The sequence below is a fragment of the Littorina saxatilis genome, linkage group LG4, assembly GCF_037325665.1.
Source record: "Littorina saxatilis isolate snail1 linkage group LG4, US_GU_Lsax_2.0, whole genome shotgun sequence".
Classification (NCBI taxonomy): domain Eukaryota; kingdom Metazoa; phylum Mollusca; class Gastropoda; order Littorinimorpha; family Littorinidae; genus Littorina; species Littorina saxatilis.
The window spans coordinates 54,010,236-54,026,631 of NC_090248.1; the positions used below are offsets into that span (position 1 = coordinate 54,010,236).

At 40.0% G+C, this 16,396-nt stretch overlaps 3 protein-coding genes across 8 annotated transcripts in view; 1 reads left to right on the forward strand and 2 right to left on the reverse strand.

The window, feature by feature from the left end:
- LOC138965074 (serine-rich adhesin for platelets-like) overlaps positions 1–14,512 on the reverse strand; it is a 30,629-nt gene extending 16,117 nt beyond the window's left edge. Inside the window, exon 1 of the mRNA XM_070337191.1 lies at positions 13,882–14,512. The gene's annotated coding sequence lies outside the window, so the exon portion shown is untranslated. The remainder of the gene's footprint in view (positions 1–13,881) is intronic.
- LOC138965081 (uncharacterized) overlaps positions 1–16,396 on the forward strand; it is a 97,960-nt gene that overhangs the window by 65,101 nt on the left and 16,463 nt on the right. The window lies entirely within an intron of this gene.
- Positions 1–16,396, reverse strand: part of LOC138965076 (uncharacterized) — a 109,980-nt gene that overhangs the window by 51,978 nt on the left and 41,606 nt on the right. The gene's annotated exons all lie outside the window — the stretch shown is intronic.

A 16,396-nucleotide genomic window follows, 5' to 3' on the forward strand; every position in this document is an offset into this window, starting at 1 on the left:
TGTTTACACGGTAAGCTAACGTGCTTTTTTTCACCTGGACAGCAGAACACGGAGGCTACCTGCTACCCGGTGTCTTCCTTTCAACCCCCCCTTGAAGCTACGGTCATGACAGCTGGGCTCTGTATTTTTTGTTTTGAGTTTTGTTTTTTAAGGTAAAACGCTTTCTCTGGTGTTTTAAGGATAAGCACAGAGGGAGGAACAGTTTAAAAGAAACTAGCTTATTGCAATTCCTATATAATGACCCTCATGAGGCCAAAGCATTGCATACAAGAAGAAAAGACGAAGAAAGGTATTATGCGTCAGAAGACAGCAGTAGATGAGAGCCATGGCGAAGTCTTCTTCTTCTTCTTCTGCGTTCGTGGGCTGAAACTCCCACGTACACTCGTGTTTTTTGCACGAGTGGAATTTTACGTGCATGACCATTTTTACCCCGCCATTTAGGCAGCCATACGCCGCTTTCGGAGGAAGCATGCTGGGTATTTTCGTGTTTCTATAACCCACCGAACTCTGACATGGATTACAGGATCTTTTTCGTGCGCACTTGGTCTTGTGCTTGCGTGTACACACGGGGGTGTTCGGACACCGAGGAGAGTCTGCACACAAAGTTGACTCTGAGAAATAAATCTCTCGCCGAACGTGGGGACGAACTCACGCTGACAGCGGCCAACTGGATACAAATCCAGCGCGCTACCGAATGAGCTACATCCCCGCCCGGCGAAGTCAAAATGTGTGGCATCTTGGAAACTAAGAAGCGCTGAATGAGCAAGTGACTTTTATCCGAAGAAATCCACTTTTTTCACATTGGATAGTTCTTTCCCTTGATAAATATAAACAAGTTTAACGATGCACAGAGAAACAGAATTATTCCTATTGTCTTCATTCGGCAACAACAATCAAATCATAGGTAGATGCAACAATGCCATTTTTTCTTCAACAACGACAACTAGGACTTGAAATAATTTAACATGTTGGTTTACAGGATACAGAGTATCAGGGGGAACATATTTGTTAGACTGGAACTGTTTGCTACAAGCAGCAGTAGTGTGCCTCTAACTTGAAAAAAGAAAGGGCGCAGAGAAAATTACACGGATTGTCTGAGAAATTTCCCTTCTGCCTCCCAGGACTTCAGGTGTAAAAAATGCCCCGCTAAACGCACCTGGCGAACTAAAAACACTTGCATCCAGCTGTGAGAATGTTTACACGTCACAGCGTTCGTAAAAAATTCTAAGCCGTTTTACAAAAATACTCAAAAAACGTTGTAAGGCCTGGTTAATTCCTTCCTCTAAATCCCTACCACATCGTTAACACAAGCGCCTGTAATCATGTATATGCTAATGCTCTCTTTTTCTACAGTGGTTTGGACTTGTAGGATCCGGATGGTTTCTTCCTCCATTCACTGTGTAAATTAAAAAGTTCGGGTTCACACTGGTCATAAAAACCTACTATATTCCCATTGCTCGCATAAAACAATGTTGCTCTATAGACTTTACACAGCACAATTTTCACACGATTCTGTTTAGGCCAAAAAAAAAAATTGTCTGTTTCTGGTCACCCGACCGACCCTACCCTAAACTTTTTTTTTCCAAACTCAACATTTTTTTTTTTTTTTTTGTGGTGGTAAAGGACAGGGTGAGAAAATGAACAACAAAAACGTATGAAAACGAAAGTCCGCTGACGATTTGTAAATGTGTTGAGTGTCTTGTCTCTATGTATAGTGAATCCAGTCTCTTTGCGCGATTTTTAAAGTTAGTTTTATTGGTCTACATTTGGGGTAAAAAAAAATAAAAATTAAAAAAAAAAAAATCCCTACCTACCGACCCTATTATTTTTAGCCATGTTACCAGAAACAGACAAATTTTTTTTTGGCCTTACATAGCACAGTTTTACTCTCCCCACTGTTAAAATATCAAACACAGTACTCAGTGTAGATTCGTAGTACCAATGACTCGGCGTGTGGTGAGTACTGAATAACAGGATTACTCGACACACCTATGTATTGTATTCGTTTTACCATTATCTATGTGTACAAAATATTGATTAGCGGCGACAACAGCTGTTGATCCCCTTCAAAAACACAACCATACTGCAATAGTAGGCTACTTCTACACTACAGCTACAGTTTACTGGGTTCAATTACCTTCTACGAGTGCTACTGGTAGAAGGGTGATTGGTGTAATTAAATACGAGTAGCTTTGCGATCGTTAAATATTCTAGTCGTAATGAAAAGTAATGGCCAACACAGCAGCTTTGGTTCCTTTGAATAAGCGTTTTATTGCGCGCACGCGCGCACACACACACACACACACACACCCTCATTCATTCATTCATTCATTCATTCAGTCAGTCCCTTTTACACATTCATTCATTTAATCATTGATCGCTTGCTTGATTTATTGGCAGCTTGACTGATTGATTTATTATACATATTTATTTATCCATTCATGTATCTATTTATCGATTTTTTTCATATGCAAGGCTACTTGTTCTTTCTTATTTCAATAACGAGTGCAGAACATGCAAGTTCCCTGGCGTCAAATTTACGGGCAAAGTCTGGTTCATGTAGGCAACATGTGCAGCAAATTATCCGCCATGTTGAAGCGTTCGTTACAGATCAGTCTGAAGAATTTTCCGTCGCTTTTGAAAGATAGGTGGAGCAAATTTAACAAGGTTCTGGCATCGAGACAACAACTAATACCCTCCCTCATAACGATGGCAGCCAAATAACTACCACCAGGCGTGCTCCCCATCCATTCTGCCACATCAAGCAGTCCGCTCGCTTGGCCAAGGGAGCTAACTGCTTTGATCGTCTGCTTCCCGGCTGTGAGTTTTCATTGGGTAAACTGACTTCCCCGCTTGGGTTTTTCCTTTGCTGCTTTTCTGGAAATATCCTTGATACTTTATGTTCTTGTCTTTTTTCCGTTCCTTTTCTTCTTTGTTTCAACCCCAACGAGAACCGTTTAGAAACTTTTCTTGATGCCAGCAAGCCCTTTTTCTAGGAATAGTTGGATCCTTAGAAAACACTGATGACTTATTGGGAGTCAATATTGGGAGTCAAGACGCGTCCTGCTTGTGTCAAATGGCAGACTTCTGTGGTGTTCAAGGACTTTACCATTTTCTTCTCTGTATAATAGTCTTTGACATAATCTCTGCATTTTTGGACCCCGAAAACGTAAGCCCTAATCTAAGTCAAAATTATTCAGCTATCAGTAAAAGACGAGGTGAAATGGAAGCGCAAAAAATGAATGTTTCAAACAAAAAGACAGACAAACAAGAAAATAAACAAAAAAACAAACATAGTCAGTTTGAAGATCCCCGGCATGTATGTTACAACAGAATAAGAAATGCATTGTCGTTGACATTACATTCAGTTTCAAGTTTCAAGTTTTTTTATTAGTCCATAACCCCTGGGGGCATTTTGAACAATAAATACAATCAATACAATCATGATATATGCTAATATAATAAATAAATAAAAATTAAAAAGATTATGAAAAACTGTTACAGATTCTATTAATAAAGTCCAAAATATTCTTTAGCAATTTCTTTTTGTTAATAGCAAACAACTTTTTAAATTTAAGTGCATTAGGTTTTTTCCAATAGTAAGATGGTAACAACTCAGCTCTTTCTTCTTTGAAAAAATCACAGACAAATAAATAATGGAATTCATCACCTATGTCTTGTGATACACATTTGGTGCAAGTTCTTTCTGACCTCGGGATGTTAAGGTAACGTTCTTTCTGTACAGGCAAATTGTTGTTTAATGTTCTGAACTTCATCATTGCAACACATTGCTGATATGGCAGGTGTGTGACATAGTCTTCACATGCAAAAATATCTTTAAACATTCGATAATTCCAAAACATATTTTTTGTTCCAATTTCTGTAAACCATTTATGGATATACTGGTCATACAAGCTTCTTTTTACTTTCTGTTTAAACCATGCGCTTGAATATTGAACATTTTCTTGAGAAGTCCAAAGGCCAGGGAGACCAATTTCATTTAAGGTTTTTTCAATAAAACATAAATAATCAGATTCAATCATCTTGTTGATATACAATTTATAAGTAAAGCAGTACACAATACTAGAAAATTTATTTTTATGAATAGGACTAATCAGTTTATACCAATAGCAAAGCATTCTACATTTCATATTAACATCTAGTGGATATCTTCCAAGTTCACCAAATATCATAGCATTTGGAGTTGATTTTTTTAGTTTGAAAACAATTTTATAAAAACGTAATTGAAGTTTAGTAGCAAGTTCGCAGGAACCAAAACCCCAAACCTCACATCCATATAGTAAGATTGGAGCAATCATTTTATCGAACAGGTCAACTTGTATGTCCACAGGCAGTGACAATTGTCTACACGTACGCAAAAGAACAAACATTGCCCTTGAGGCACGATCATATAGATTCTTCTGTGCGACTGAAAATTTATTATTATAATTAATTTTAAGGCCCAAGTACATTACATCAAACACTACTTCGATTGAATTGCCATTATACGTAAACAATGGTTTATTTCTAATTTTACCTCTGGAAAAAACTATAACTTTCGTTTTGTTTACATTAATATTTAGACGCCATTTTAAACAGTATTCGTGCATTTTGTTTAGACATTCTTGCAGGTTTTTTTCAGACTCTGAGCAGATCACAGTATCATCCGCATACAATAATAAAAACATTTGAAACAAAGCATTTACATCAGTATCTTCCATTCCAACCACAATAGCCTCCCTTGACATAGTTTGTAAACCATTACTGTTTTCCAACAAAAAAGGCTTTAGATCATTTAGAAATAGAGCAAAAAACAGCGGTGACAAGTTTTCCCCTTGTCTAACTCCACACAAACTGGGAAAATATCCAGAGCACTCACTATTAACTTTAACGCAAGACTTGGCATTTTCGTACATATTTCTTACAGTTTTTAAAAACTTCCCATTAACATCAGAACTAACTAATTTCTCCCATAAAAATGCACGGTGAACTTTATCAAACGCTTTTTCATAGTCTACAAATGCACAAAACAGTCGCTTCTTTTTGTTGAGAAAAAAATTTAATATACAATGCAAAGTAAAAACATGGTCTAGTGTTGAAAAACCTGTGCGGAAACCTGTTTGTTCTTGACCTAATTTATTATTACTCTCCAAAAAGTTTGATAACCTAGCATTTAAAATTGCACTGAAAAGTTTTCCGAAACAACTGAGTATAGTAATTCCTCTATAATTTGTGGGGTCAGCTTGGGAGCCTTTATTTTTGTACAATGGAATAATTTCGCCTACAGCCCATTGTGTTGGAACCTTTCCTGACTGCAAAACAACATTAAACAACAATACATAAATATCAATCATTCTATCATGCGACGCTTTTAAATACTCATTAATTATTTTATCTTGACCGCATGCCTTATTGTTTTTCAGCTTGTCTATACATTTGATAACTTCCTCCTTTGTAAAAGGCGCATTAAGAAATTCATTACTTGCTTCATTTAAAGGTTCATTACTATCATCCATTTCATTTTCATCACACTCTTGTAGTTTATTGAAATGTTCGAAAAACTCCGAACAAGTTGGATAGTTAGTTTTGGAATTATTTTTTTTATTTTTATTTTTATTTAGAAGATTCCAGTATGCTTTCGGGTCATTACTTCTTAACTTTCTCAAAGTTTTAACGAACTCATTATGATACAACTTGCATTCCTTTTTTATTGTCTTTTTGTATTCATTAAAAGCACTCTTTTTTTCAAGTTCATTGAACGCATTTTTAAAGCGTCTTGCTTTATTTTTCGCATGTAAAAATATTTTTCTTTTCTCTTTGCATATTGCACTAAACCATGGTTGTTGGAGTTTGAATTTCTTTGAACGTGGCTTTTTCGTAACTTTTTGTTCTTTAATTACACCGATTTTCTCAGCAGAACAATTTAGAATATCACAAATCTTATTAGTAACACTATCAACGTCATCTGTTGTCGTACTCTCACTTGTAGCTAGCATGTCTTGTAATTTAGTTTCAACAGTATAAATATCATCCTCATTCAGATTAACTACAAAAGCTAACTTGGTCTCATTGTTATTATCCCATTTTGGTTTTGTGTACTTGTTACCCTTATCTCTACTTTTAGACAGCAAATCTTCATTTTTGGGGTTTTTCACATCGTCTGCTAGGCAGTCATTAGCGCGTACTTCATTCTGTTTTAATAAATGCAAAACAACAGGACAGTGTACGTCAGAATAAATTTCACAAAATTCCATCACAGAAAAATATTTAACTTTCGAGAACAGGTCTTTTGACAAGATGCAATAATCAACAACGCTCTTATCCTTACATGTGCATTTACCAACCCCTGTATCATCGCCAACTCTACCATTAGCAATAACTAAGCCAGTCATTTTACAAAAATCAATCAATTTAAAACCAAGGTTATTAGTATTATTATCCTGTGATGCCCGCTCACCTATTAGAGTACCAACCTCATCAGAGTCAAACAAGTCATTATCAACAAAACCTTCTGAATGCTGATCATCTTCATACAACATTTCACTCAGATGACCAGTGCGGGAATTTAAGTCTCCTAAGAGACAGACATAATCATTATCTACCCCAAACTGCATGTACACCTCTTCTAATTCAGCATAAACATCTTTATTATGGTAAGGTGATCCTTCTGGGGGAATATATAAAGCACAGAAAAGGGTGTCACGGCCAAGTATTTTCTTATCTAACTTAAATGTCTGCAAGAAGATGTCCAAATTCCAAAACTCAATCATGAGCAAATAAATCAGACCAGGCTAAATCGATGACGCAAACGTGCCAACCCAACTTCACTACAATGATAAAACACCAGTTTGTTCTCTTTGAAGAATGCAGTCCATGTGATAATCGATATGACGCCTACCGCCCACACTGTCTTCTTCTCGGCCAGTCAGGCTCAACGGAATTCCCGCATAACTTTCATGTTGAAACGGGAAAAGGGAGAGGAGGAGGGAAGCAGGGGGGGGGGGGGGTAGGGGGGAGGGGGAGAGAGAGAGAGAGAGAGAGAGAGAGAGAGAGAGAGAGAGAGAGAGAGAGAGAGAGAGAGAGAGAGAGAGAGAGAGAAGAATGTATGAGTGAAAGGGAGTCCGGGAAGAAAAGAAAGCCATACTCAACAATCAACCAAGCAACGGAATACAAAAACCAAAAAAAACAAGAAATTCCTCCGAGGTAGGAAAAACACCCCCGTCCTTACCATTCTCACTGCCACCAACTGAGAAGGTTATTTCCCTTTGACCATTAATATGTCCCTCTATAAGTCCTTGTAGAATCTTAATCCACCAATAACTCCCTAACCGTGTGTTTGACTGGTCCCAATTTTTGTAAGGACCGTCTCAGGAATGTATAGAACCTGTTCACCAAGTTTGGTGACGATCGGTCCGTTCATTCTTGAGATCTATATGCGAACACAAACAAACAAACAAACACATCGACCGAATCCTATACACACCCCTATACCGGGGGTGTAAAAACCCCGTAAAGCAAGAAACAGGAGGAGGGGGAGAAAATGCCGTACCCGGAACTATCAACTACGCAACATAACACAAGAAATCCCATAAAGCAAGAAACAGGAACGGTGGCATCTTTAAGAGCCATTCCTTAGCAGACCTATACCACCTATCACCTGATTCTTGTCGCAATCACCTGCTCTGTTTGACTCGTTGCCAAGAAAAGGCTGGCCCAAACAAAGTTTTTTACCATGCTGGCGTTCTGTGATCAACACCATGCATGATACCCCGGGTGGGTTTACCCTGTCTCAGCTGGTTTATTCAGAGCCTACACACTGACAGCACACCCCACCCTAGTATACCCAGTTTTAGAAGAAAGAAAAAAGAGTGCATCGATCACGTATTGATTGCTGTAAAACGAGTTTTCGTGAAAGGCATACATGTATATGCTTGGGCTGGTTGGTCGGGTAAAATGTATTGTTTACTGTGACGTAAACCTGGCATGTCTATAGGGTCTATCTACCAGGCTTCATATCAAGCTTTCTGATTGAATTTACAGCCACTGCTGATCTGCCAGTGTTTTCTTTTCCTTGAAGAAAATTGGTGACAGAAATTTAGAAAAATGCTTTTGTTTTACGCATCCGCACCACCACCCCCTTCCTTGTTCCAGTAAAATAGTCCGTTTGGGAGGCAAGGTAAAGAAAAACGGAGGAGTGTGTGTGTGGGAGGGGGGGATAAGGATATCACTAGGACATGAGTTTTATTTCTGTTTACATGTTCCTGAAATTTACATTAGTAAGAATGAAAACAACAACAAGCCTACCGGTTATTGATAAACAAAAGGCAATCTGACCAAAATATTTCATTTTCTACGTTTCGTACGGAAAAGATCTTCAACATTATCCCGTCCCAACCGCAGTCTCTATAGAAAGAAGGCATTCCCAGTTTATGCTCACACAAACATAACAGTAAGGTCATTTTTGCCAAAAAGGGCCGTAAACGTATTGTGCTCGCGAACTCAACCGTCGTGAAAGAATCCGGAATAAAACCTGCGAACAAGGGAGTCAAAGAGGACTTATTGGCCGTATTTTTTTCTGTCACCTCCAGCAAAGCTACAGACGCTGGACTGATCAGAGACATTCAAGTGTCCCCCCCTGCAAACGTTTACTCACTTAACCGCTACCGATTCTTAAATGGTGTACGATTTCTCCACTAATGTCGAACTCATGTTTTGCGGCAGCGACTGAGTTTCTCTGTCCTGAAACTAAGACAGATTGCGTTGGGATACTAACACTGCAAGGGTTTGAGGTCACAAAAAAACAGGTCTATACCTTGAAACGTTACTCGCAGATTTGATATGATATTTAACGAAACAATGTTTTTTATCAAACAAGCAATACTACCCCAGGGATCGGCCTGAAAGAAACCCTGCTGTGGGATACACAATCTGCTAAGTCAGGACGTAACAACAGCAGGCTATACCTTGAAACTTAAATCGCAGCCTATGATATTAACCAAACAATGCAATTAATCCATGAACTAATAATCGGGAATCAGTTTGAATGAAACCATGGTGGCAGCAATCTGAGTAGTCTTAAAGTCTTAAAGGCACCGTCTTTCTTTATTTGGTGTTTAACGTCGTTTTCAACCACGAAGGTTATATCGCGACGGGGAAAGGGGGGGAAATGGGATAGAGCCACTTGTTAATTGTTTCTTGTTCACAAAAGCACTAATCAAAAAATTGCTCCAGGGGCTTGCAACGTAGTACAATATATTACCTTACTGGGAGAATGCAAGTTTCCAGTACAAAGGACTTAACATTTCTTACATACTGCTTGACTAAAATCTTTACAAACATTGACTATATTCTATACAAGAAACACTTAACAAGGGTAAAAGGAGAAACAGAATCCGTTAGTCGCCTCTTACGACATGCTGGGGAGCATCGGGTAAATTCTTCGCCCTAACCCGCGGGGGGGAGGCACCGTCTTTCTCGCGTACACCATCATGTAAGCAACCACAATAGTCATATCTATCGAGTCTTTTACATGGGGTAAGTCCATCTTTCCACTTGGACATTTACAAAAAATCTACAGTGCAAAGTGAAAACGTGTTGCTTAATAAATATCCTAAATGACATCTATACATTTTTAAAAAATTCTAAAAAAATTAATTCAGAAAAAAGCCAGACTTTATGTTTTTCGCATATATGTCTCAGTGGAAGGATGGACTTATCCCACGTAATAGCCTTAACAGAACTGTGGTGGTAAACATGATCCTGTACGTCTGGAGAGGAGCGGTACCTTTAACATCGCTTCAAGCAGACGAGTACTATAAGGGATACACGTCGGTTATGTGGAAATCGAAGGGCAGACTGTCCCCTGAAACCTGACTTGCGGATTTAAACGAAGATTAGCTAACAATGGGTTTAATGACGCAAACAATATCATATGCCAGGGATCAGCCCGTATGAAACCAAGGTAGCAGTAATTTGAGATGTCTTCACTGCATTTCTGTCAGATGAAAACCCTGGTACACACGTCCGTTGACGTGGGGAAATCGGAGGCTAGACTTCACTCGTAGGTTTGAAGGTAGCGAACGAAGTGTTCAATATCACAAACACCATTCTCGGGAATCAGCTTGTCTGAAACCACTGTGGCAGTAATCGGATATGCCTTCAATGCATTAGGGTTTACCATCAAACCCCTAGCACAGATTTGAATGAAGGTTAGCTAACAAACTGCTTGGCTGTTCAAACAATAAGGAGGAGATCAGCTAGTCTGGTACCAAAGTGGCAAGTTGTCTTGGATGGCTTCTTTAAATTGGCGACGCGGGAGAGAAAATCCGGAAGCATTCATACATGAACAAAAATCGAGGTAAAAGATTGTCTTCCAATGTTACCAAGACCATCTATGTCTCTGCCAAGACGTCTCATATTTCTGCCATTGGGTGTCAGACCGAATGATCCCGTAACAGCGTTTTGTGCTCAACCACGTTGTTGCCCAATCTTTGTAAAAATCAAAAGACTTGCAAACACTGCAAACGTCTTTGGTAAATTTGGTCATATTTTCTGCGTTTGGCTTCTGCGCCGAATGTTGCCTTGGTTTCCTCACAAAGTAAATAATTATGAATACAATTTTAAAAAAATGGAATTTAATTTTCCTCCCTCGCATGCAATTGCTTCATTCATAATTCAATATAGGCACACTCAATTAGCCGTTTCTACTTCCTTTTCTTATGTTCTAAAACTACCCAAGACTATAATAAAGCTAACGTGAACATGGGAGAGGGAAACACTTTCTTTTATACCAAAATGCAATCAATGTTTCAGCCTTTGTTCCAGGATAAAAGGCATAGCAAACCAAAGCAAATATGTTTTAACGTAACCAAAGACAACAGCTCTAGCAAAACTACCTCACACACGAAGGACCCACCCAACCCCAGCACTCTCAAAAGACAAAAGGGGAAACGTTTGCACAAAGTCTGTCGCCTTATTTACCTACTCGAATTGTCTAAGCCCACTTAGAATCCAGCCACCGAGTCGAAGCTTTGCGAGTTTCTTCGATACAAAGACGTAAGGGTACCGCATTAACTTCACAACACTGACTTCAGTGAAATGGATACGCCATCCCTACACGATAAGAGAAAGAGAGAGAGAGAGAGAGAGAGAGAGAGAGAGAGAGAGAGAGAGAGAGAGAGAGAGACAGAGAGACAGAGAGACAGAGAGAGACAGACCGACAGAGAGGCAGTGACAGAGAGAGACTGAGAGGAACAGATTGACAGACAGACAAACAGAAAGAGACACAGAGAGAACTGAACTAAACTGACCTTTATTTTACAAGGATGACGATCCAAGGCTGGGCTTTTAATGAGACAGATGGGGGGGGGGGGGGGGGGGGGGGGGGGGGGGGACAGACAGAGACAGCGGACAGACAGAGAGAAGGAGTAGAAAAAGCAGAAAAAATGACTTTACTACAAAGATACTAGTCCCAAAATACTTAACCCCAGCAGATATTTCTTGATTCAGACTCACCTGTGCTTTACTTTTTCTAATCATAAATAACTCTAGGTTGAAAGGTACCGATTCGGATAACAACAACTTGCAATGAAGCCAAACAGGTGTAGCAAATCACGCTATAAAAATAGGCACTGCCAAAGTGTGACGTATTGGAACAAAACGGTTCTTAGTTTACCTGAAAGGTATCAAAGAAGACCGGTGTTTTTTTGCACAGGTGTGCGCAGAATTTACGACCTTCATTAACCGATAATTACCTTAGTTATGACCCAAAGGTGAAGGGAACTGTAAGCGTATACAACAATACAAACCTGACTTATTGACCCCTTGCTTTTGCATTACCAGTACTCTAGTTTGCGTTAATTTTAATTCTTTCTGTACTTATATACCTTGTCCCATGCGGAGAAGGCGTGTTTGATGATTAAATTAGCTCTCTCTCTCTCTCTCTCTCTCTCTCTCTCTCTCTCTCTCTCTTTCTCTCTCTCTCTTTAAAAATACTGCTTCATATAACATCAACTTAGCCAACGGCTTTGACATCCGTCAGACAAGAATTTCTTCTTTCAAAACATCATCAAATCTTGTCAAGCAATGTTCCATCAAAGTCAAAGCTACATGAATTATTTCCACTTACAATGCAGGAAACAAGACATGATGATCATACTCCACACAAACTGATAACAGCCACACACAGCAGACCACAGATCCCAACCAGCACAACCCATGGGGCAGAACTACAGAAGACCACTACCACTGGTCAAGATGGACATCTGTCTTTGTCCGAACACAGACGTTGCTGACCCTAACCGGACAACTTGCCTTCCTTGACAAGGGTGTCCAGACCTCTAAAGTTACACTACAAGTCGCCTGTAAAGAATATCTGCGAGAAAGAAAAGTAGGAAACAGTCGCTTTGTGTTCGTGAGGTCAGATTTTTTCTTTATCGAAAATTAAATGACATAATAATGATATGTTATTTTGAATTCAAACAACCTGACCGTAATCTCCCTATTTCAGTCAAAATAAATGAACATAATTTGCATTCACTTCAAAAACTTTTCATTGTATTCTGATTCATATTGAGAGGTTAAAAAAAGACCTCTGACTTGTACTTAGTAAATAGAAAATCGGTAACAGAGAAAACGATACAACAAAATATCCCCCCCCCCAACACACACTTTACGCCCCCCCCCTTCTCTCTCATTACAGTGCGGAACAAACCTGACAAAAATGATATGTTCACTGATATTATACTTGTCCGTTTCAACTGCTTTCTCTTTGATATTTGATCGAAGATAGGTAAATCCGGAGCTTCAACAGTCGTAACAGATCATACTCTATCATTTTAAATACAAGAAACACGTAAAGGGTTATCATATTTTCTTGTTAATTTCACGCCAAGAAGAAAAGCATGGCGATTCATGAATAACACATTGTTTAAACAAAATAAAAAGGACACAAAACACACAAACCAGAATACACAATAAAATATTGGACCACAGAGAAAAATAGCGTTGCACGGTTCGTTGCGTAAACAATAAACGCCTACCACTACAATAGTTATTTCTACGCACAAGGCAAACCGAAAGCACGCAAATACAAAGAAACCCCAACGGAAGAAAATGTTTTTTCAGTCGATCATGTCGTAGAATTATCTCTTTTCAACAACGGTGTACGCTTCTTCGGGTGGAACTACTGTCAGCTCGGGAAATCTAGGAAGGATCATTACTTATTCACACTAAGCAGCAACCCTGTAGTCCAGAGGACGGAATGGGCGTGTTTCGAACCGATACTTACCACGATTTCTCATCCATGAAAAGGTTAACGCGACTTTCATGCAAATTATCCTCACGACCGAAATACGATCGGCACAGGTAACTGCCCTGTACTACTTCAGAGCCTATAATAGTCTAGGGACATTAACAACTCGTTTCTTTACAGTCAAAATGTTTCTATTGCGCCGGTAAAAATACTGAACCATATTTTTGCATCACAAACACAGCAAGTGCTATTACGTAATATGCTTCAGAGTCACGAAAATCGCAATGACGACAAAAATGCATTTATTTGTTTTCCAACAGCAAACGAAAACTGTTAAAATCTTATCAAAAGTGTCATCAAAATTCTTGTGCAGATGTTTTTGTGATGAAAAATATAGAACCAACCCTATTCATAACACGAACACTGCTAAGTAGTTAAATATTACTTTGACGACCCAAGAAAGGGCTCTGTCCATAAACGTGAGTTGTTTTTGTTTACAAAGATAAAATCCGTGTAATATTAAGACCTTTATGCGCTTGTCTTCGAAAACACACAGTCAACACTAACATAACAACATCGTATCTTCCTACAACGCGAACGCGCACTTTGCATATATATATACGCATTACCTTGACGACCGAAAAAGTGTGCTGAACACCATCGAAGAGTTTTAAAACTTATCAGCGAAAAGATACCCGTGTCGTCATTCCATGTGCATGCTCGTACAGACGAAAACACACAGTCGACACTTTTCACTCAACATCGCAATATCGAATCCTCTTCCCCCAATGTATAGGCCTACGCCCTGCCTTGACGACCGAAAAAAGTGCATTCACGACCGAAAGAGACTGTTCTGTCCAACTTGTTTCACAGTCCGCACACACCACTGGTCAAGGAAGACGGTCAAAGAGGAAGAAGGACTAATGACCGCACCGCTAATGAGCGGCCGAAGGCTGTGACTGCCCCATGATCTCACATCCTCTCAGGTAGAGAGAGAGAGAGAGAGAGGAGGAGAGGCATTGGCGACTGCTGCCACTAAAACGTCCGCCCAGCGACTTACTGTGACTGCGACGATCACGGATCTGTGATCAGAAAAAGCTGTGTGTCTGTCGCGCTGGGCCGATCCGAGCGACTGAGGGCCTCAGAGCTTATAATGTAGTCCTCGATCCTCCCGCCCTCTTTTCCCCCTGCCATCATAACAGAGACATACACAAAACACACGTAGATAGGTAAGGGGAGCCAGTGGAGGGCTTGAAGAAAGGTGTCTTCAGTGCATGATACATGTGTCGCAATAAAAGCGCCTCGCACAAGACAGAAGGAAGGGGGAAGGGGGGGCATATCAGCGGGGTAGGTTTGGGGGTGTGGAATAGCATGGGAGCAGGTGGCAGAGGAGTAGTTTTGAAGAGCGAGGGGGTATACTACGAGAGAGAGAGAGAGAGAGAGAGAGAGAGAGGGGAGTGTCGTGAGGATTGAAAATCACAGTGTGTGTGTGTGTGTGTATGTGTTTCTGTCTGTCTGTCTGCCTGCCTGCCTGTCTGCCTAAACACACTTATAGTATCATCCCCCACAGTGTCCAACTGTGAGGGGGCGGAGACAGAAGACAAGTTCAAAGAGAAGTAGTAAGAGATCATTCTTTTCATGCAGTCCGATTGATTTTTTTGCATCTTTACGAGGTAGCACTAGCACGCCTGGAATGTCTGTCAAGACAACACCAGTGGGCAATCAGGACAATTGCGTAGGTTCGGGGGGGGGGGGGGGGGGGGTAAGAGGTCGGGGCATACGGGACAGGGGGAGGGAAGGGTAGCGGAAGACGTAGGAATAAAACAAATAGGCAAAGGGTTCACGTCTCAACCTACTTATTCCACCTGAAAAATAATATCTTTTATCTTGGGAGGGGGGGGGGGGGGGGGAAGAGAAGGCATGGTAGACGAGCTTGGAATATGCAAGAGGAGTAGGAATTAAACATGCGAAGTGTTCAGGATTCTGCATCGTTATTCCTTGAAATCGGGGTTGGGAAAAGGGGGGTGGGGGTGGGGTGAGGAAGTAGGACTAAATCAATCAATAATACCAAGTGTGTCGTCTCCACCTAGCTTTCCCACTTGATATCCCTTTTGTTCCAACTACCTTCGATCTCCTACACTCCTGTTTCGAACACTACAGCTCTTATTGTACAGTTACCTTTTTTCAACCCACGGCCGATAAGAAGAGCAAACACACTTAACAGAGTAAACCAGAGAACAATCTGTTCGCATTTTTTCTTGGCAGTCTTTGAGCTTGTTAATGTTGGTAACGCCCTCATGAAATAAGCTGTTCACCTCACAAAAATGAACACCCACTCAAAATCCCACATAAAAAGGCATTATTATCAAACAACTAAGATAACGAGGTGATATCAAACATATAAAAAACGCTGGCGCTGGACCCGAGTACTCTTCAGACTGGCTCGCTCCCCCAGTATGAAAGTTTTTGTCTTGTGCACGTGGATTTAAAAAAAAAGTATTTATTTTACACAATTAAAAAAATTATTAGAGTAAAATAAAACATTAAAACGTTCATAATAAACAATAGTAAACAAGAATTAAAAAAAAAATTGACCGCCCATGCCGGGAATCGAACCCGGATCCCTTTGGCCATAGTCGGAAACCCTTTCCTCCAAGCCAACAAATCTGACATTGGCCAGTGAAATCAAATGCCTATACTCCTCGCGCAGTGGTACACGCACGCAAGTAAACAAGAATTAAAAAAAAAAATTAAAAAAAATAGACCGCCCGTGCCGGGAATCGAACCCGGGTCACTTGGATTTATACAAAAAAATAAAATAAAAAAATAAAAATATTTATCTATTTTACACAATTAAAAAAACTATTAGAGTAAAATAAAACATTAAAACGTTCATAATAAACAATAGTAAACAAGAATTAAAAAAAATAAAAAAATAGACCGCCCATGCCGGGAATCGAACCCGGATCACTTTGGCCATAGACTCTCTCGTGCTCTCTGTCTCTCTTTCACCGAGACCAAACCCTGCATTGTAGTTTCTTTGCCGAGACCATAAATTATCCCCACCCGTTGGCTGGCTTGCAAATCATGCTTTTCTCGTCACTCCGTGACGTGTTCGGCTGAGGCCGCCCAAGTCTCCCCTTT